General features: G+C 36.0%; 1 protein-coding gene across 1 annotated transcript in view; it reads left to right on the top strand.

Annotated features, from left to right (window-relative positions):
- The first annotated feature begins 19936 nt into the window (after window positions 1-19936).
- The window catches only part of TENM2 (teneurin transmembrane protein 2), a 961638-nt gene continuing 959594 nt past the window's right edge, over window positions 19937-21980 (top strand). The window contains exon 1 of the mRNA XM_054079360.1: window positions 19937-19983. The gene's annotated coding sequence lies outside the window, so the exon portion shown is untranslated. The remainder of the gene's footprint in view (window positions 19984-21980) is intronic.

Genomic DNA, 21980 nt, shown 5'->3' with positions numbered 1-21980 from the left:
ACTGAGATGCATTGTTGACTTCAGAGAAAACATGTAGATGTCCTATATATGACCTTGAGGAATTCTTTAATGCACATATGTGTTAGTAGAGAGTCAATTATGGGTTGATACAGTGAAAATTCAGTAATGGAAAATGTTTCCTGTATTAAAAGCATAGATGCTGTTAGAACAGGATGTATACTAGAGACTTGGCTTAATTTTTTATTTTCTTTTTAGAAGCTGCTATAATGGGTAGCGTCATGTCTCTTAATTTTATGTTATGGTACATAACATAAAATGTACGATGAAGTCTTATTTGACCATAGCGGACTATTTGACAGATGCCAGAGTCCTCTGTAGTTTGAGTTTGCTGGCTGAAACCGAAGAGAGAGTCATTCTTCAGCACCATAGTTAGTACAAATAAAGACCAGAAGTCTGAATTATGTGCAGAATAGTAATTTGTGTATGTTTTGGCTTTGCATCGGACATCATTGTGAAGTGTCTTCACTTTTTGAGAAAATTAATCCTTCCAAAACAGAATTATGATTTCTTACTTGTCCAGGTTATGTCAGAAATCTGTGGTGAAGCAAGAAAGTGAATTCAAGAAATTGTAATACTTTCGTAGTGTGTTAACCTGTGGGTCATCGTTCTTCCTAAAGAAGCAGGATAACCAGTAGATGAATTTCATGCCTGTGGAAATTAATAGATTTCTTCTGTTCATTTCAAGAATGCCAGCTGAGAATCTAAGTGCTTCAATTTACAATTAGCAATTAACATGATAAACTAATTTCAGTAGGAAAATCGATCACTGATCTTTCAGTTGCAGGCTATTATTTCAGGCAGTAAATTGCAGTCGTAGTTACTAATTCATTAAATGAATGAACGATTCCTAGAATTTCATTCAGTAAACTTGAGTTTAACACTGGCTTATGTCAAGAGTATTAGTTGAAAAATTTTTGTTTACAGAAGTAGGTACAGGTTTCTTAGTTGTGCAGATGAACCTCGATGTCAATGAGTTTTGTTTTGTGCCAGAAGGTAAAGTTCAGCATAACATCTGGTTGCAACTGTAGTAAACAGTATTAGAATTAGATGATAACTAAGGGGGAATGTAAAAAAACCTGTCAGACCTTACATACAGTCTCTCACTCTGGATAGATAGAGGACACATTGTTTAAAATGAAGCATCTGAAAATGAAGAGGTTTTAAAAAGTCTATAGAAATACAGAAAATAAATATAGAAATAAGTCCTGTAAAACTGCACATTAGCTGAACAGGATGTTTTCCATGAGAAACCTATTGCTGTGATAAAATTAACACTGTTCCTACAACACTTAAAATATGAAACTTTGCCACTGGATGTATCATTGTTTGAATTAATTCATGCACAGTTTCTTGTGAGGAGATTTGTTTATCAAAGGAGACTTTGTATGACATGGTGTCTGCTGGTGGTTGAATGTTTGCATGGTATATGTTTTGAGCCCATTTAATATATTCTTAAGGTTAGGTGGAAATATATCTTGTAATAGCTAAGAAGGAAGCACTGTTTGTGTCCAGCTGCTCTCCACACGGATGTGAGTTGCCAGAACCCAGGTGAGTTAAGTACTCCAAATGCGTAGTAAAGTCTTTCAGAATTTTGTAAATGTGTAAGATGTTACACACCAAAATTGTGACTAACCTTTCAGTGTATAATAAACAAGGATATTAAACTGTTTACCTTCTTTATCCAGTAGGTAAAACCAGCAGATTAAGAGCTTTCACTTTTGCTATTTGAATTTAAAATTAGAATGTAGCAGATTTTCCTGAAGCTTTCTGTTTATATAGAGAAATTTCACTGTAGAAGTAGTGTTCTTGAAATAAATAAATTAAAATTTGATTTGAATGGCAGATTATCTCCACTTTACATTTAGCATAGAGTTATTAGCTACTTAAGAACATGAAAAGTTGGATTTGAATATACATAACAGCTCATGTGTCATATGATTGGAAATGATGGAACCAGTTTGTCATGCTGTGAAGCAACTATCTTTCTTGCTTTGCAGATGTGTACAAACCCCATGTATCATGTTGTTTTATTAGTTTAGGAATATATCACAAGGGACATTGATCACATGTTGGTTTGTCTCCAGTTATACATAAGTCTCATAAATATTTGCTATGGCTTGTAACTGTTCCCAGTACGATCATCAAAATTACAGTTCAAAAATTCTTTAATATACGATCTAGGTAGGAACCTGAATTTGATAATTCAGAGAGCCTAAACTTAGTAAGTGAGGGGATTGTGTGTGTTGTGGTTGTTGCTTTTATTTGTTAATTAAACTTACCACAGTTGTGTCTGGTTTTTCTCTGCTTGGCTCTTCAAGGATTCTGTGTGCTGGGCACTAGATCTAATGAAAAAAAAATCTCCTTCAACTCCTATTTTGTTCACCTGGCATTTCAGCAGGATAAAGAACTGGAAAAACAGTTTAATTCAAATGTAGACAAGGATGCTAGCTGAGAGGGTGGATTGGAAAAGCTTTGGCAGTGGGAGAAAGTGTGTGAGGAGTCCTATCCCTGCGGAGGAAGAAACAGCTGAGATGTCCCCCTGTGCCACTCGGCAGGGGAGGAAATAGAGAATTCAGGAGTAAAGTTAAACACAGCAAGAAAAGAGAGGCGGGGAAGGGTGTTTTTAAGGTTTGAGGTATGTTTTTTCACTATCCTGCTCTGATACGCTTGGTAATAAATTACACTGGTTTTCCCCAAGTTGAGTGTGTTTTGCATATGATGGTAACTGGTGAACATTATCTCTCTGTTCTTCTCTTTGCCTGTGAGCCTTTACTTACATTTTCTCTTCCTTACCTGGCTGAGGATGGGAGTGTCAGAGGAACTTTGGTGGGCACCTCGCCTTCAGACACGGCCAACCTGCCGCAGAGGAGCAGGAAATGGCACAGAGTGTGTGTTGAGGGAACAGGGTCAAAGGGTTCATAGAAGAGGAATGAGGGGAAATTAGGAAGAGGAATATACATAGAAAAACAGAGACTGACTTGCTTTTCAGGCTTTTGGTTTCTTACAAGACCAGCTCATTTATTAGAAATGTTTTCTTGTTTCCCAAACCATTAGTTTCAGCTGAGCAGTGCATTTTGTTCTGCATTTTCACCTTTATTTCAGACCGTGAGGGGAAAAAAGCAGATGGTTGAAATTTTGTTTCTCTGTCTGGTTTGTTCAGTCTCTGCTGATGAACCAAGTAATTCTGGGTATCATTCTGCAAAGAATTATTTTTATATGGGGATGTGCTCGTATTAAATCCCAGGGAAGAAAAGTATTTAAAAGATGGGTTTAAAAAAACATACAGGTCATTGAAACTTCAGTGTCAGATATCCAGAAGATTCTTCCTCAAAGCTATGCATTAAAAAGCAGTTCTTATTTAACTATTTTTTTGCTTTTATTCTTTTTCCTTGGATTAAGAGGATAGATTGGATTTCTGGGTTTCTTTTTTTTCAGTATGGCCAGATTAATAATGCAGACACATCTCTCAACTCTTTGATGCTTGATTTTATGTTTTGCGTCTTTCAACCATCTTCTTGGTTTTCATTATTGTCATGATCTGTGAGAGTGTCAGAACCACAGAGTACCAATGACGATGCCTTCAATTTGTGAGGTTTAGATTTTCCTTCTGGTCGTTAATAGGAGAGTTCAGTCCATTTATGAAGTGCTTCTCAATGTGGGAAATGCAAAAGAGGTTAAAGGGCTAGTGGAACATTAGGGTTATTTTATTAAACACATATGTGGGTAAACCTGTGGAACTTGAGTTTTCTACAAAGAAGTGACAGAAAATTCACTTTTTTTTTATGATAATCATGAAATTTCCTGCTGACAATTGAAATTTCTGTTTCTCTAATAATACTACTATGCGCTACTGGAGATGCATTGTAAGTATAAGCATGGTTTTCAGTCTTTATTCATCAGTGTATATTACCGGTGATTTAGTGCAATGTATTCTTTCTTACTGGCTATGTCTTTGCATTCCAAACAGTTTCTGTGCCAGGTGAAGTGCTGAAGAGCACCAGCCTTTCCCTATAGAAACTTTATTGCTGTTTTGTTTGTTTTTCCATTCTTTCTTTAAAGTAAACAGAGCAAAAGTCTAAATCTCATCCTGTAAGAAAAGTTGATTCATTCATTTCTATATCTGCAGAAAGTTTAAGCTTTCATCCTGACATCAGAACGATTCCAGTAATTTTATGATCTATTTTAAAAGTATTTAGTAATGCTTTTTTTTTCCCATATTGATGATAGCTGTTTGATGTAGAAGCAGACTATCCTAGGTGTTCTGTTTAATTCTTCCCCTAGATCATTGCTAACCTGAATACAGCTTCTTTAAGGAGATGAAGTTTTATTAAAAGTAAGAAGTTTTATTTAGATTAAGATTTATCTCATAGTTAGTTTGCCTTACAGTTCACAATGAATTTTGTTACACTTTAATACTTCTGAAGAATAACATTAGGTTCTGTAGCTTTACTCTCAACCCTCAGTAGAAATGAGGGGGCACACAAGGCATGCTGCAGGCTGGAAACAGCCAAATAGTTCCTAAGGATTTCCCTTTTCAGTTAAACACTGCTCAGTGGACAGTACTCTGCACATAATGGGCATAAGAGCAGTAGCTGTTTTCTGGAATATGTATTAAGCCAGTTCTCAAGAACAAGGTTTTAACATATTCAAGTTTACTATATAGTTATGTTGCTAAATGAGAACAATCCATTGCAGTGTCAGCTGCAGAGAAGGAAAAGAGGAAAACACAATTTCTGAAAGGTTTCTACTTCATGGGTCACCATCTCTTCTCACTTTAAGATCACTCATAACACTGTGCAGGAATTGAAACTTCTCCCACTGTTTGTGGATGCTGTTTAGTAAGCTGCTTTGTTAAAGCTTACTGATGCAGTATTGGAGAGTAAAAACCCAGAGGATTTATGAGAAACTGTTTTTTTTACAGCTGTTCAGTCTGAGTGAGAGAGAATCAAGGTAGGACAGAGCCCACAGATTTTAAAAGATAAATTTAGTCTTGGAGAGATGTTTTTAAAAAGGTATGGAGATCAAATGTATGGATCCAGTAGGAAGTTGAAACACAAGAAGCTTAATATTAGGGAATGAAGTCTTTCAAGTGAAACAGCTTAATGCAGTCTAGAAAGTACTGGTTTAAGTTTCATTTCTTTTCTCCATGCCCTGTTTCTAATGGGGACCGTGATGGAGTGGGCTTGAAAGAGGTGATACTCTGAATTTATTGAGTTTTGTCACAGTTTACCATCCACTGTGGTCTCCTAAGAGTGCAAAACTTCATTCATTGAGACCTGAGGAAGCCTTATTGATACGAATTGTTTGTGATACCAGGTGGAGATAAAGTGGGAGAATACTGTTTTCTGGTAGACACATGGAGTGCATTGAAAAAGCACAGAGTGGAGAGAAGGGGCAACTTTTTTCTTGGAAAAGCATCAGTAAGGTAATCATTGCCAAAATACTTGCAAACATTGAAGGCATTTTTAAGGATAGGATTGTTCCCACCCAGCGTTGTCAAGGCTTGCAGCTATCCATATTGGAGGAAGCGTGTGTATCTTGGACATTTAAAAAAAAATCCACTGGGTAGCTTAAAAAAAAGGCACTTCTAGGTTGGTTTCAGTCTCCCCTTTCCTATCAAGAGCCAAACTTATAAGCAGTATAGACAAATCCTTTATCTCCCATTGGTTTGTTTTTCAGTGTAGGGTCACAGCATATTGTTACAATAAAAAGAATACACACTGTGAAAATGAGAAGTTGGATTGTGTCCGTAATACTAAAAACTGAATACTGCATTATGAAAGAGCTGTATATATAGTACATTTCAGTGGTAATCAGGAGCTCAAAATAGTTTTATCTGCAGTTCATCAGGATATCTTTTTTTTTTTTTCATTTAGACTACCCTTTGAAATCACTCTCTTCCTAGAACTTCACATTCTCAGACTCTCCCATTGCTTGTGTTTTGTCTAAGTCAGTTGTAAAGAATGGGTTGATATGTAATAAAATGTGCATATGTTCTTCTAGATCTGAAGAATATGTTCTTTAATATTAAAACATCTGTGTAATATGGCATCATTTAGCTCAGAGTTGAAGTAACAAATGTAGTAATATAGCTATTCTTATTTTTTTTGGTTTTTTATCTTGGTCATTAAGAGTGTTTTTTTTTGCTGCAGTATTTTATTTGTGTAAATGTACAAATAAGTTACAGGAAATAATCTTATTCAGTAATTTTTTTCTTTTCTACTTGGTATTATGTATTCTGAATTTGTAGTTTTTAGCCTTATAGATACTTAGAGTATATCTGAGCATGACTGAAGGAAATAATGCCTTTATGTGTATACAGTTCATTGCAACATCGTAAATCTCTGAAGTTTTCGCCCATTAGTTATCATGAACTTTTCTCACCTTAGTTAACCATTTGTATTAACATGATACTTGATATTGAGGGCTGATCATAGTATTACAGTCAGAATCATTTGGTGTGATTTCTATTGCAGCTGGTTAAACACAAACCATCCTGGTTCTCGGTATTTATAGATAAATGTTCAGTAATATTAGCCAATTTAATCTGTGTAACTATTGAAACACTGTCTTTAAATATTATATCTACTGTTAGTCTCATACAAGAGAAATATATTATGTGAAAGCAAAAGGTGAAGAATACTTAAATGCGGGCTTTTAAGTTATCTCATCTTTGAAATGCCCATTGACTACATAGCCCTTAATTACTTCATAACTCTGTCTATGTCAGGTGATATTGAAGCATCCTGTGACACAAGTTTGTGTTTAAGGTATTAGTGAATCCTTCTTATCTCTTCTGTTAAATCAATGCATTTCCTACAACGTTTGTACCCACAGTATAGACATGTTGGCATAGCCATCAAGGGAAAAACAGGTGAAAATATAATTGCCTTGCTTAAAGCTAGCACTTTAAAAACACAAACAGAAATAAGTCAAGATTACTGTGTAAACTGATAGCATAAATACTGCAATTCATCTGCTGCGTGTATTTTTTTTCCCCACATGGTTGCGTACTCCAATTATAAGAGGTGTTGACAATCTATTAGTGATGGCTCCTGTTGCTAGAATTCACAGGACAGTTGCCATCAGTTGGTGAAGGGCAGATGTTGATTCACTGAGGTACTTTGTGAACCTAACAGTAACGTGTATTTTTCCTACACTTCATATTTTCTATAATAATTCTAGCCATGTGTCATGCAACTAAGGACAAATAGTGCTCTTATTCGATATTTTAAAATGAGACTGCATAAACTACAGTCAGTATCGTTTCAAGTTTAACCATCCTCATTATCTTAGTTCCTAAACAGTGTGTTCCATTTCTTAATTTTGGCCTACTTTCAGATTCAGCATAATCAGAACTACATTATCTTGAGGAAAATTTAATACCTTTCTTCAAAAATGTGTTGTAAGACATGGGCAAGTGTTGTGATGATATGAAGGTTTAGTATTATAAAACCAATGCTGTGTTTGCTGCTATATCAGCTAGAGGTAATGGCTAATCCTTAGCATTGTTCATGAGGTCATTTCGATGACACTAACATCTTTTTTAATCACTTCAAGTTCATAGAAAAATTAAGACCTTAAAAAAATCACTAAAAAATTTAAAAACTTATTACTACCGTACTTTTCTCTTTTTTTTTTTTCTCTTCTCCTCCTTTCTTGACCTGTGAGAAAACTACCTCAACACAAGCTCTTCGGCCTCAACTGATCAACTTAAGCCACTACCTCAGTTAACATCTAGCAGCTCATCACCTCCGCTAACTCCATGTCACAGCAGGACTAAATAGAGCTCACATTAGGAAGGAGCAGCACTGGAGCAAATAGGGTAAATTAGGCCAATGTAGAGGCAAAAAAACATTGTTAGTGATACAATAATTAAAAAAAAATAAATTCTCTCTAGATATAAATGCATAGATTAAAAGACCAACCATTTTCGGTAATGGTAGAGATTAATTTAATACTGTGTTCTTTCTTCAATGGTGACTTATACAGGATGCTTCAGTGTAGAATATTAAGAATGCGTACAGAGGTAATCTTGCAGGTGACTGTACCAGCCCCCATCAATGTGTGGTCCAAGAGATTACTGAACAGGAGGTTGTACGTCTGTCATATTCTTAATACTGCTGGTAGATGCACTGTGCTTATATTTTCTGTATCTCCCTTTAGCCAGTTACTACAGCCTATTTGTTAAATGCCGTGCTTCTCCTTAATGACACGTTTGTCCCATAATCTTTGAAAAGTGGAAAAATTATTTGAAGATGACAGCATGGTCGTCCTAGCGCCTTTCCTCTTTCTCCTATAACATAAACATGAAAATTTCCGTTTTTTCATTTTTATTTGTTAACCTAAATATCCCAGGGAAATTATTGGATTGTAATTATTGTTTTTAACTTTTCAAAAGTTCTTTTTTCTTTCCTTTAGTTGAGGTTGTAAATGCTAAGCAGCCAGCAATCCCTTTGTACTTCATTTTTATCAGAGCATTTTAATGGTTTATAAGATTGCGAGGGATTAATCCTCAATGAGGTGTTTTGATAGCCAGAAAAAAGGGGGAGAGCCAGACAATACTTGTGGCCATATTTGTTAAATTTAAAGATATACTGAGTTAATAATGTTCTGCCATGTCTTCGGAGCTTTGATCTCTCATGCCTGATATTGCATCATTTAGCACAACGTGCACAGTGCCTTACCGCGAGACTTCTATATTGAGTAGGTCACCCTCATTCCTCTTTGCTGCCCGTTGGGGTAGCTAGTGCAGCTATTGTGTTAGAATAAAACGAAATAAAAAAATCAATCCTTGCACTCCGCCCAAAATGGCAGTGCTATTAAAGCTGTACCATATGCCGTTATTATTTTGAATCAGAAATCATATTCACTGCACAGTGTTTAAACAGAAGACTGTAAAATTATCTTGTGGTATTGAGCAGGGCTGCTGGCAAGGCTCTCTGACCCATCTGGAGTGCTGCAGGCTTGTATGAGGCTACAGTACAAGCTTTCAATGAAAAATAGTAAGAGGAGGGAACTCAGTGATTTGTGTGCAACAATGCATCACTGTAAATACAGACCCAGTATATACGGGATACAGTAATGCTATATTACACAAGCAAGAAAGTATTCTGAGAGGCAAGGTCTGTAGGTTTACCAGTATCATTGGCCTTTTGGATTTTTGCCATGCTTAGGAGTATTGATTTTATTATTATTATTATTTCCTCTTTTCCCCTAGGCAAGAGCTTTGGCTTCAAGTTGGTGTATGGGAAGTATGTCATATTTTAACTTATTAAATAAGTTAAAGTGTCATTTGAGCTCATGATGCTGTATGTTAGAAGAGGGCAACATCCAATCTGTCTGGGATTTTTGGGGGGTTTCCAGCAAAGTAACTCCAGTATGTTTCAACTCGGTGTTATTTCTGTCATAACAATCCAGGATGCACTGTGTAGGCCCCACTACTTCCTATCCTCATGTGGGGGAGCCAAACCCCTCACTCTTGTAAGAAACAGTCTTTATCTCCCATCCATATAGGAATGTAGGGGGAACTTCTTTTCATCTGGCAATAATCTCCATGGATTGGAGTACTGTTTCCTTTCTTGAGATTCCGGAATGTAGGATCCCCTGCTCAAAGCAGGCAGCTAACACTTTCATCACACCAGATGATGTTTCCTGCATTTTGGATTTCTACATTTTATTTACTGTTTTTATTCTAAAACATGAAGAGATCTTTCAGTCTTTGGAAAGATAGATCTTGCCTCGGAATATCCTCAGTGTGGTCAGAGGCACAGAGCATATAACTTCAGAGAAGTCTGACAGGCATCTCTCGGGTCTTGTTACCTACCCTCTTGAAACTCTGAACCCTGCAGCCAGACTTCTGGAATAGCTCGCAAGGGTTGAAAGGTAAGCAGGTAGCTTATTTGAGAAGAGAAGGATCTCAAGTTCTATTCTCAACATTGCTAAGTAATGCAACTGGTGAGGTTTGTTCCTTTTTGTATTGCCGTCTTTCATATGAGTAAAGGGATGCAAGCCTGAAACTGCTAAAGAAAAGGACCTGTAGGGTGAATATTCCTGTGGGTGTACTCTGAGTTTGTTGGGATGTGTGGAGCTGTGCACTGATGCACACTTGTAGTCCTCCAATGCTGTAAACTGTGTTTACACATGTATTCTGTGTTTGATCCAACTGACTCAAAAGGCCTTGAAGTATTACTCATTTTTTTTTATTGGAAAAACATTTTTCAGACTGATAACCTTCGTTTGTAAACTGTAGCGTCAGTAAACTGTGAATCTGGCCCCTTTCTTGACTTTCATAGGTTTTACACTTGACATTAACTATATAGAGGGTAAAGTCAGTATAATGGTATTTTGTTTACACCTATTTCCACTTCCCATGCATTTCATTAACGCTAGAAAAGCTTCCCATTTAGGCTGCATGTCACATACTTGCTGGCAATGTTTGTGTGAGCTTGTACATTAATTAGTACTGGCAGGAATAAGGAGGATACAGAAGAGGAGACATGACCCAAAAGTGTGTTTACGTCATGTTCTCTCCTGAGGTGCCTGATCTAGCAAAGTATATCTTTATAACGTCTGTGTTTAATGCCATGGCTTATCCCAAAATTCAGTGAGTTCAAGTGGGAGAAGTAATAGTGAATGTTTCCTCACTGCAGTGGGCGTTATCTAACAGCTTTTACTTTACTTTCCTTTATCTGTTACTTTAAACTCTTTGTTTTAGTATCTTTTTGGATTGATAGAGTTCTCCCTTACAACAATCAATTTTTGGAAAAAAAAAAGATTTACTCTTTCTGCTTAAGCAGTGGGTAGCTGATGGCCTGAAATTGTAAAGATCAGTAATGCTGCACCTAAAAGAAACAAGTGTGGCTTTTTTAAATTTTATTTTATTTTAAAAAGACACTATGATTCTCTGTGCTTGTGATTGATTGCTTCCTTTCGTAGCCATGGACTTAATGGTAATATACAGATTGGCAGTTCAGTCCAATTAAGACACCCCTTGGATCTTAAATAAAAGCCTTACTTTTTTTAAAATGGTACTTTCTTCTCAAAAAGATACTTTCTTCTCTTTCAATATATTTACCATTTTTTGGTCTGCAGATTAACAGAAGCTAAAATAACGGAACACTGCAATAAAGGGATAATACTGAGCAGACATTACTTCTCATCAAGGATTCTGTACAGTGATGTATTATCATGCGATGTTGGAAGCAATTGACTACATTCGATAGAAAACAACTTTATAAAGGCTTTACTGTTGTTTCTGATGTAGTAAACTTCCTCCAACACTACCCTGAACAATTCTAACACTTGGAGAAGATCAATCTTTTGCAGAAGGTTTTTTTTCTGTCCTCATCAGAACACAAATCATTTCCACAGCCTTTGCTGAATGAATATCTAAGGGATCCCATATTACAAATAACTCTGCTCATATGCTGCCTCTGTAACAAAAACCTGCTGTAATACTGTAAGATCTCTTCGACAAAGCTGAAGACTATATGGCTTCAGCCTTGGGGGTTTGGTAATTTAGAAATCATTTGTGGCATTTCACTTTTGAGATGAGAGGCATTTTTAGATCTGTTAGTTAGACTTTCAGTCCTGTTTTCCTTTATTTTTTTTCTAAAATCCTTTTTTTGTCTTTGCTTTGCTACATGAAAGGATTGATGTAGGTAATAAACCTGACCTAGTTCTAGTCTTAAAACTGCAACTGACAGTAACTTGTTAGGGAGTTTGATCTCCTGTGAACTAATCAAGGCTTAGGTGGTAGCCTCTATAGGAAGTGGATGGTATCATAAAAATTCCTCAACAGGTAACTTTATAAATTGGAATGAAAAGTCGTAAGAAGAATGTCAGCAGAAATGCTGTCTTAGATCGCAGGAAACTGATATCTTTCTGACATACACAAAGACACACAGTGGAAATACATCAGAGGCACCCGGTAGCTTTCTGTTTCTTAGCAAAAACAGAAATAATTATCAGCTTCAAATTATCAGTGGTCCAGAAGATCCTGTATAGGAGTTAGTCTTGCAATTCTTATGGGGCGGAGAGTGAAGGGAGAACACAGCTCACAACACACTCAATGAATAAAGCTCACATCAAGAATGAAGACAATTTAATTGGCAAGTTTCAACACCTGAGACACATCCTTTCTATAAAGCTGCAATACAATGAAAGTACTTCTGTCATATATAAGGAGTTCACCTGCTAACTATATTGACCAGTGAACTAAGAAGCTTGCTGTGTTGTCTGTTGAATTATGATTAAAAGTGAAACATAAAACTCTAGAGATATAAAGCAACGTATAATATTGCCATTGGAGATGCATGTCAGTCACCTAATGCTGTATATACCAACCGTGACACTCTGGCAGTGCAGCCTGAAGTAGTTACCGAAGGAGTACATAAAATATTTGCGTGCCTGAAGGCCAAAATAATTAAGCGAAGTGATTAATTATGTTATGTGATGTTGTATCATAATCCTGATCCTGCTAATGCTTATATATACAGATAACTTTCATTGTTCCAAAGCAAGCTTACGCAAATTGAAATCGGCATATAGCAGCTTGCAAGTTTGAGAGCATAACATTGATGGCTGTTCTGAAGAAAGCTTCTTAAAAAGGCTGTACGCATTCAAAATGGTCCAAAGAGGACTGGATTGTGGGAGTACAAAACAAGGCATTTTGCTTCTCTGCCTTCCTGAGCATACTGGGGGTGGAGAGGATACAGTGCCAGTGCTCTGCATGCCTGAGGGAATAAAGATGCATTTCTGTCTTCTCATATATTCTCCACCCAGTGAACGTGCTAGATATGAACAAAGCAACGATTGCAGGGCTGTGGCAGGGGACGAACTGTAGAGTCGTTACGCCTAATTAAAAAAAAAAAATCATAATTTTCTGTTGTCTGAACCTGTCCATGCATTCTGCGAGCTACTGCTGAGAAGCAGACAACTCAAACTCGGGTCCTATCTCATATTTTATGTATGGTTTAGTTTGAAGAACAAGTTTTGACCAGAACTGAAAGGGTATAAAATCCTGAAATTGGAAAAGGTTTATTGGTGGAAAAAGTACATTTATTTAGAATTTTCCTTTACAAGACTTCTAAACTGTGTACTAAATGTGCATGTCTACCAGATGTAGGGCTTATCTGAAGCTCATCGTAATCACAGAAGGCACTAATGTTGGTTATAGCAGTATTTAGAGCAGGCCCGGGGTGATCAGTGGGGAATAGTATAGTTTCCATGTTACTTCATTTCTTGTCCTTTGTATGCAAGTTATAGCTAATGCATCACGAACTACTAAAACTTGCCTTAATGTAAATGCCACAAACCACAAGAAAATAAAGGATAAATGGCACAGAATTTGGACTGAAGACTCTCATTTGCACGTGAACGTTTTTGTGCTCGGACTCATGACACTTTTCTACCCTGAAATACAGGCCAGACAAAAAGTTCTAAAGAATACATTCGTTCTCTGTGGCATTTCTTTATACGATAGTGCACACAAAGCAATCTTTAACTATCACTATATAGGATATCCAGTTATCTTTAATTATCACTACAGAATGGCTGCAAAATCAAATACTGTTGGCAATCAACAGCCATTATACAATAGTGTGATTGCATCTGTTCATATTACTAGATAAGCAGGGAAAATCAAAACAGTGTCTGATTTACCCATTAAAACTGTCTGAGCAAAATATTGTATCTAACTCTCTTAATATCTCTCAGTGACTTTGATCTGATTAAAGTCCAAAGACACATAGCCACAGATGCAAATGTTCTAGTGGCTCAGAAATTAAATACTGTTATATTTCAACAGACTGAATAGCTGGAACCACACTCCAGCTGACATGATTATAGGCACAGTATAAACTTGTGATAGAGAGCTGTCTAAATCTCTGAGGCCGCAGGTGCAGGATTATAGTAAACCCCATTGAAACATAGAGTATTCTGCCTAAATGCACAAGTACAAAATTAATTAGGCAGTTGATCACATAATAATGGTATGATGGCAAATGTAATGGAAACTACCAGCTCAAAGTCGATAACAAACTTGATTCTTTTATTAGTTGCAGCTGATTTTCAGTTCCTCTATTTACAGGATTTTGTGCTTAATAGAAGATAAGAACAAAAAAAAATGATTTTTTTTTTTTTTTTGAAAATAAGAACTCGGTATTTATATCTCTGTTGGAAACTATAATGTGTAAGCAATGTAGAATTTGTAGATAGACATATCTACAAGTAATTCTCCAAGATACTTGGCTGAAAAGCACATCAAAGCACGGTGAAATAATGAGACAGGCTCCAGCTGTTGGATTCCAACAGCTTTTGATTTGTGCTCTACTAGAAGCTCCAGGTTTTGATTCTCTGTTGATTATTTCCATGGTACTGGAGATGATTTGTGCATTATTTAAAAAATAGTCAGTAGATAGCAAACAAGGGTGAGTTTTCAAATTGCATCTGAAAGGACATCTTGCTTGCTGATTTAAATTATTGCTTCCTATTCCTGTGTTCTCTGTAACCAAGTTCTCTTGTTAAAATTAATCTTTTAAACTATTTATATAAAAAAAAAAAATTGTGAAAATAATAGGTAAGGTAATCAGAAAATGGTTGTTAATCCAGAGTATGTGATACTGTCAGTGCTACCAGTAGAAAGAAAGTACCTTGAAAGAACTTTCAGGGCCTTACGGAGGACATGAGTTTAGAGTCAAATACATTTACATATTTGTACTCTCAATTTTGGAGGTGATGTGTTATGTGAAGACTGTTACTTATTACCAGAGTGTCAAAATTCAACAAACTGTGCTGGAAAATGTTTGGGTAATAACATACTATGATTGTATAAAGTTTGTTCTTTTTCTAGTGCAAATCAGAATGATAACTGCATATCTAAAGATACAGTTGCTTCGATGTTTCTCTGCAGTTTAGCCGAAGCCTGTGATGTCAAAAATATGTTAAAAAAATACAACTGTTTGTTATTAATGTAATCAGATGTTTCTGCAGAAAATGTTGTTTTTTATCGGAGCAGGTTTTGCCATTTTGTCTTTACTTACAAGATGAAATAACAGTAGGCAAACTTTGCATCTGCAGATGCCGTTTTGCAGTAGGATATGGCTATATTTTATAAGCCTGCCTCGAGCATTCACTTCATAAAAAAAACATAGTAACTTCAGTAGAAAATGTAGAAGCAGCCTGAGGAATGGCAGTCAAATCACGTGTCCTACTGCATCTTGCATTATTTGAAGCAGTCTGGAATACCTTCAGTTTCAAGGATGGAAAATATTCTCCATCAGAGTACCTCATACATCTCTTAGTTCACTTCACTGAGAGCAGTTTGATATCTGAAGTTTGAATATGGTCAGTCTAAGCAAATGATTTAACGCAGGCATCGTGTGTCGTCTGGGTGTGTACCAACTGCTAACTAGGCGTTTTCTCAGGGTGTTCTCTGGGTATGCATTAAAGGAAAAATGTTGGTGGCTAAAACATTTTCTTTGGAGCTCTGGCTGAAGCCTGTGTTGAAAATAAGTATTGGACTCACCTTGTGAGAAGAATTGGATAGAGGAATAATATTTGCTTGGTTTGGATCTCTTCAGGATTTCAAACTCTACAGTGCTGCCCAAACGTTAACAATTAATGATACAGAAATATGTGCTTAAAACCGTATGAAAACTTGAAAATAAAAGGTGTGTTGGGTTTAGAGCTAAGCAGGTGTTTTCAAGCCTAGTAGATGAAAGTTAGGAAGATACATCTGTTACAGATGTCTCTCTGCTTTAGGAGGTCTTTGAACAGTGTGTTTTAAATATGGTAATCATATGAAAAACAAGATGATGAAATCCGTACCTTGCAGTCTTGATGTTCTTTACTTTAGTTTCCGTGTGTGATAATTATGTGTCATTACGTTCTGTTTTAAATGTTTGACTTGAGTATCCTAGAAATAAGCTTCCACCTGATGGCAAGTCTTGTTTGGTTTTAGATTTATTTATATTTCTTTAAGTCGTGGTAATATTACTTTTTCCCTCTGAAATGTTCATTATGGTGAGGTTGAGAAGGAGATGAAAGCCCATCTTAGGCAAGTTATTTATGGTCTTAGAAAGTTATCTTCCACCTACTTGACAGGAGTTAGTGCTCAATAAGATTCTAAAAAGGCTTAGTAGCCAGGTAGAAAACTTTTATTTATATGTTTGCAAATTAACCCTGACATTGTAAGAAACTGATATCTAAATATTTTAAACAACATTCCTGTGGTAGTGTGCGTCACAAGACAAGAAACAGGAGTAACTGGTTAGATTTTACAGAACTCATTGCCTTCCTTATTTTTGTGTGGCACTGGTGAATCTCTCTTACTCTGACTTTATTTCCTTTTTCCTATTGTGGAAACAAAGTGCCTTCTGGCTACGGCTCTCCTGTCCAGCAGCACAGTACAAATGCGTGTTTAATTTAGGTCATAGCCAGCACTTCATCTAGAGAAAAACAATGTGTGTTCTGCTTTCTTGGTTAAGTTAATAGTGTGCACGAGAAGAGTGGTTTTGTACACAGTTGCATTGTTTCGTCAAGCATCCGGGTTTGACAAGGAAGATCCTTCCAAAAAGAATATCAGCAATTGTAGAAATTAAAACATAGCTACCGAGAAGTATATCAAAGTTATCCCACTGTGTTGTTATTTAATCATTTAAAAACCATAACTGAGGGTACCAAATGTCATTGACAGCGTTCAAAGAGTTAGCACAAGTCTTCATATCACAATGAAGAGATTTCAGATCACGTTATAGCTCTTAAGTATATCTTTAAACTAGCAGTTAAGAAATGAAGTTTCAGTATAAATTCCTACTTTTAAAGGTTAAAATTGATCTAATATGCACTCATAATTCGATTTTACTTGAAAAATATGGATCAGATCTATCTATAAATTGCATTGATAGCTTATGCAGGAAGCAGTGATGCCCTGCACGCTTGTAAATAGTGGCGTGTTAAGCCTGTTTTGATACTAACACTTGTCAGAAGGGATTTCTAAGTGTCGTCAAGTTTTACTGAACATTAAGATTCAAATAATTGAAATGCTATTGAAAATATGCACTAGACTAGGTCTCCATGTTTTTTTTTTTTCTAAACTAATCTTTGGTGGGATGTTTTTGTAGTTCATCATTGCTGTATACTGTGTTTAAACGATAAATATAGTACGTGTGAAAATAGTGACTAAAACATTAAGATAGATGCCATCGCAGAGTACAATAAAAGCAATGTGAGGGAGATAATACATAGTCAAGCACCAATATACTAACCGAATGTTATTTTAAAGATCAAGGTATTGCTCTGGAGAAAACAAAACAGAAAACTGTGATAATTGAAGAGGTAAAAAATACATTGCGCATTTTTATTTTAAAAAAGCTAAATTAATGAGATTAATGCTTTTTTTTAATAATTCAAAGCATTAAGTCTGTGAAGATTTCTGTTCTCAAAGTGGTTAACTAGTCAGTAATGTTGGCTACAATAGTCCCATTTAAAAAAACAACCTTTTAAAGATGTTCTATAAAAATTAAATTTTAATGAGTGGCAACAAATAGTGATACTTCCATAAGAGGAAATGCAGTACTAGCCTGAAGCCTTTGCCTTTTGCCATCAGCTTCGGTGCTGTGTTTTCTATCGTCTTTCATTATTTTCAGGTATAGGGAGTATGATGATAATACAGCAGTATAAAGAAATGATAATACTTTTAACAGTATAGTTAGTCCAAGCCAGCTTCTTGGCTGAGTGATGGTGTTCCTGTCGCTTCTCTGATGCTTTTTCTGAGAAATACTTTTTTTTAATTATTATTTTTAATGGGATATTATGCCATTTTAAGCTTTGTACAGTTTCTTTGTAACTAATAGAGTAAAAGGCCAGTTGAAGGAGAATGTCAGATGAGCAGTATCAAAACATAGGTGTGTACTGCTGAGAAAGAATGGTACTGTCTTTCCCGAAAGAGGAGAAACTTAAGCTCGTGACCCTTCAAGGACTTAAAAAAAAATAAAAAAAAAATAAACCCCCTTCATGAGGAGAGCAGAAGGGGAAGCAAAGAGAGAGGAGGGGAAAACAGTGCCAACTTGCATCATTAAACTGGTAAATGGTACTAGAATATCAGCCTTCCTACTATCAGCAATGATTGGAATTAATCCAGGAATTTGGAATGGGTCTGTAAATGCGTCTTCAATTGTAGCCTTTGGCATAGATTTATTTTCTCAGTCCCTTGGGCACCAAATTTCATTTCCCCATTTGCTAAATGAGAACAATTTATCCTAAATCAACGATAATCAGAGTAAACACTATTATTAATTTATTGTTTCCAGGCTAGGAAAAAACAGTAAAATGAAGCTCTCCTCTCTTATCAGTGCTTTCCCTACCACTTTTGCCCTGAGGATCCTATTAGCAGAAAGCTGAGCAACTCTGTTTCATCAGAAATAAATTATGCCTCACTTTTTTAATGTAAGTACTGAAGGGTTGTAAAGATTAGAAATACGTTTGAACCCACTATCACTTGATGTTATTTTCCTTGATGTTCTGAGCTTCTTTAGGGGAATGAGACAACATGTTCTTTTGAAAGCGAAGAGCAGAGTTGCTTTAAAAGAACACCAGCACAGATTCTAGTTGATGTACGAACTAATTCAAATCTGTACAGAAGTATTTAAAGTAATGTATAGGCAGTCTGAAAGAGAGCTGTTAGATTGTCTGGTGTGTATAAGAGGCAGAATGTTCGCAGGGCAAATAGGTGGCAGAACTAGTCACCCTCATTTTTTAAATGATTAGAAAACTGTAATTCCCCAGAAACAGTAGGCTAATTCTCACTTTCTTCACAAAGGAGCTAAGGATGAAAAAACACCTTTAATTAATAAACACTGCTGGCACTACTTTGGTAACAAGCTGCAGTAAATGAAACTCTTAATTGCCTCAGAACAGAGTATTGTGTACGAATTCATTTTACTCTTTAAGTGCTGTTCTTTGCTGTTGCTATTTTATGTTTTTATAAGAAATAAAACGAGTTTTGCCAGTCTTCTTGTCACTTAAAGCAACTCCTGTCAGCTCTCCACTGGTGGGGAGCACTGAGGTTAAAAAGCAACCCGAAACTTTCCTTTAAGCCCTCATGATAGCTACGAAAGATAGCACTCAGTGCAATCTAAACCCAAAGTAAATTAAGCTGTGTATGAAGCTTTTGTTAATGAACTTATGCTTGAAATTCTGTAAAGAAATTTTATCATGAATGAAAATAGGAAAAAAAATTAATTATTGAGTTGAAGTATATAAGGACAGTGTGTGTGTGTGTGTGTATATATATATATATATGATGTTTCGATAGGAGTGTAAGAAAATATTTTGGACTTCTCTGTAAAGCTATGTAGGTATTTTTATTTTTTTTTCCACTGTGGGATGTGTTCTGAGTTGGGTTGTTTTGGTTTTTTTATTTAATCTTCAAATAGACTTCATTTGGCTGTAACCGTCAGATACTCTGAGTTATGCAGGAGCTGCATCTTCTGCATTCATGAAGAAGGCATGTATAACTGGCATTAAAGTATTTAAATATGTGCAGTCACAATCCTTTGTTTTTGTTTTTTGTTTTTTTGGTTTTTTTTTACTTCTCCGAAGTCTTGTTTCCATTATTAGGAGTTCTGGAAATACAAACTGTAGATGGCTGTAATTTGTGAGGCATACCTGCATTGAGATCATAAGGAAAAGATATTTAGATTAATCTGTACTTAAAGACTTGAGAGACTTAACAAAGAGAACTGGAGGAACATTTATTTTCTTACACAGTGATTTTGGGAAAACCTGTAGCAAGTTGTGGAATACCATTCAATGTATGTGAAAAATACGGATTTTGGGATATTTATACCAATTTAAACTTGACATTGACACCTGAAATAAGCATTTCTCATTTCTTCTTTCCTAGATTTATTGAGTGACTGAATAGCTGGCAGTCTGAGGAGAGCAGAAGAAAGAACAGTAAGTAGTAAGACACTGGTGTTTTTTTTCTTTAAGCTACTGTGCAAAATATATATCGAGAAGGAAAAAGTATTTGGAATTTTCGTACTTGCTTGATTTCATGGTCTGAACAGTTGATCAAAAATGTTTTTTGTGACTTAGCATGATCATTTATGATGCAGTCCATGCATGTACAGACGTGAGGATTCTTGGTGTGTTTTGTTGGGGATTATTTTTCTTTTTGTGGAGATTGGTTTTAAATGCAAAATATGTTATGAAATTCAGCTTTTGCAGAAAAAAGGAGTTTACGTTTGGTATTAACAGTCTTGGTCACATCAGTTTAAAATGGGATCAACATGTATAAAGATGTAATGCTATCGATTTTTCTCAGACTATTGGCTGAAACTTAATTAAAGAGAGAACAGAAGTTAAGGGCACTTATAATTTTAAATTCATTGGCAGAGATAATCAGTGTTCTTCTGGCACAGAACATATCTTTTCCAGCCAAGGGATCCAACAGCTTCTTGTTTGTAGATGTCACCCATTAAGAGCATTTCCTAGCAATAGGACTTGATAGTGAAGATCTTGGATCCCAGGCAGATCATTACCTCTTGCACCTCTCTTTATTTGAGACGTAATTGCTCTGAAGTCAGCTCACAGATTTGAGGAGTAACGTTCATTCCTGTTCTGTATGAAGAGCTTTGTACAAAGTAGAGCAGATACAGCACCTCTAAATTCCCCCAAGAGCTGGAATAAGGAGCTGTATTGCAAAATGTCCTGGAATATTTAACAGTTGTGACATATTAAAATGGCTTAAAATGGCTACTTTCAGGTAGGCAGAGAAAAGCTTAGAAGTTCATCTCTGATCACCTAGAATTGTCTTTTTGACCTTTAGTGTTGAAAGGTGAGAGGAGTACACCCTAGAAATGGACATGTTGCAGGTTGTACAAAATACTTAATATTGGCTAATAAGAAGAAAATAAAAGACTGTGACACACCATACTGGTAGTGAGGACATAAACTTCTGAAATTTGAGAAAACAGATGGAAAAACCATATAGGTTGGAACATCGTGGCTTTTGCTTCTCATATTTGCTTTTGGAAACCAGCATGTTTGAAACACCAAGAAAGTGTGAATGTCATTTCCTATGCTTATTATTCCTTGCCTAACCTTTGAGGTTGATATTTTTGTTCTTCTTTTATTTGTTCTTTTCTAATGCATCTAAGATTTAATATAGTATTGTGGTAGCTGTTGAAAGCATGATCTACCAAATCCAAAAAGTAATTAAAACAAAAAGCAACACAAATAGTATACAGGAATGAACACATGAATATCTTGGCAAAGATATCTTAAGGTGCAGTTTCAAGATAGGCATCGGCCATCCTGATCCTGTGGTGCCATGAGAATAGCAGCTTTGATTTCATTACTTCTGACCCCATGTTCTTTCTTTCTGCTTATACTGGTGATCGCAAGGGTGCAGTAGTCCAATCGGAGGAAGATAAAAACATGAACAGAAAACCCAAACCGCTACCCTGTCTGCCCCAAGACAACTCTGTCGTTCCAAAACCATAAGAACAAATTTTTCCTTAAGAAATAAGTTAGAGTTTTATGTTACCGTGCAGTTCTGCAGTCAGTATAGCTACTGCAAGGGGAAGAGAGTAAGGCATGGAGTAGTAAATGAACAGCGGCATTGGGTACTTCTGGATCAGCTTATTGTGAAACTTCTCCTGAAAATGCTTTGAGGTCAGGAACATTAAGAGAGCTTCTCCATGAAATAGAATAAACTTTGTATTACAGTATAAATATTAATTCATAAGCCTCTATGATTCAGCTTCCTATAAGATGGAATTGTAGTTTTGTCTTTCATCAGAGTGCAGCAGTGGCTATAACTGGTGTAAATGGTGGTCTTTTTTGATGAGCGGCTCTTACCAAGTACTGCAGTTGTCATTAAGTGCAATTTCACTCAGTCAATCACCTAATAAGGTAAGTTAGTGCCATAAAGGATGGCTTGAGGTTTA

The sequence above is a fragment of the Cuculus canorus genome, chromosome 14 (assembly GCF_017976375.1).
Source record: "Cuculus canorus isolate bCucCan1 chromosome 14, bCucCan1.pri, whole genome shotgun sequence".
Classification (NCBI taxonomy): domain Eukaryota; kingdom Metazoa; phylum Chordata; class Aves; order Cuculiformes; family Cuculidae; genus Cuculus; species Cuculus canorus.
This window is presented reverse-complemented; position numbering and strand designations above follow the sequence as displayed.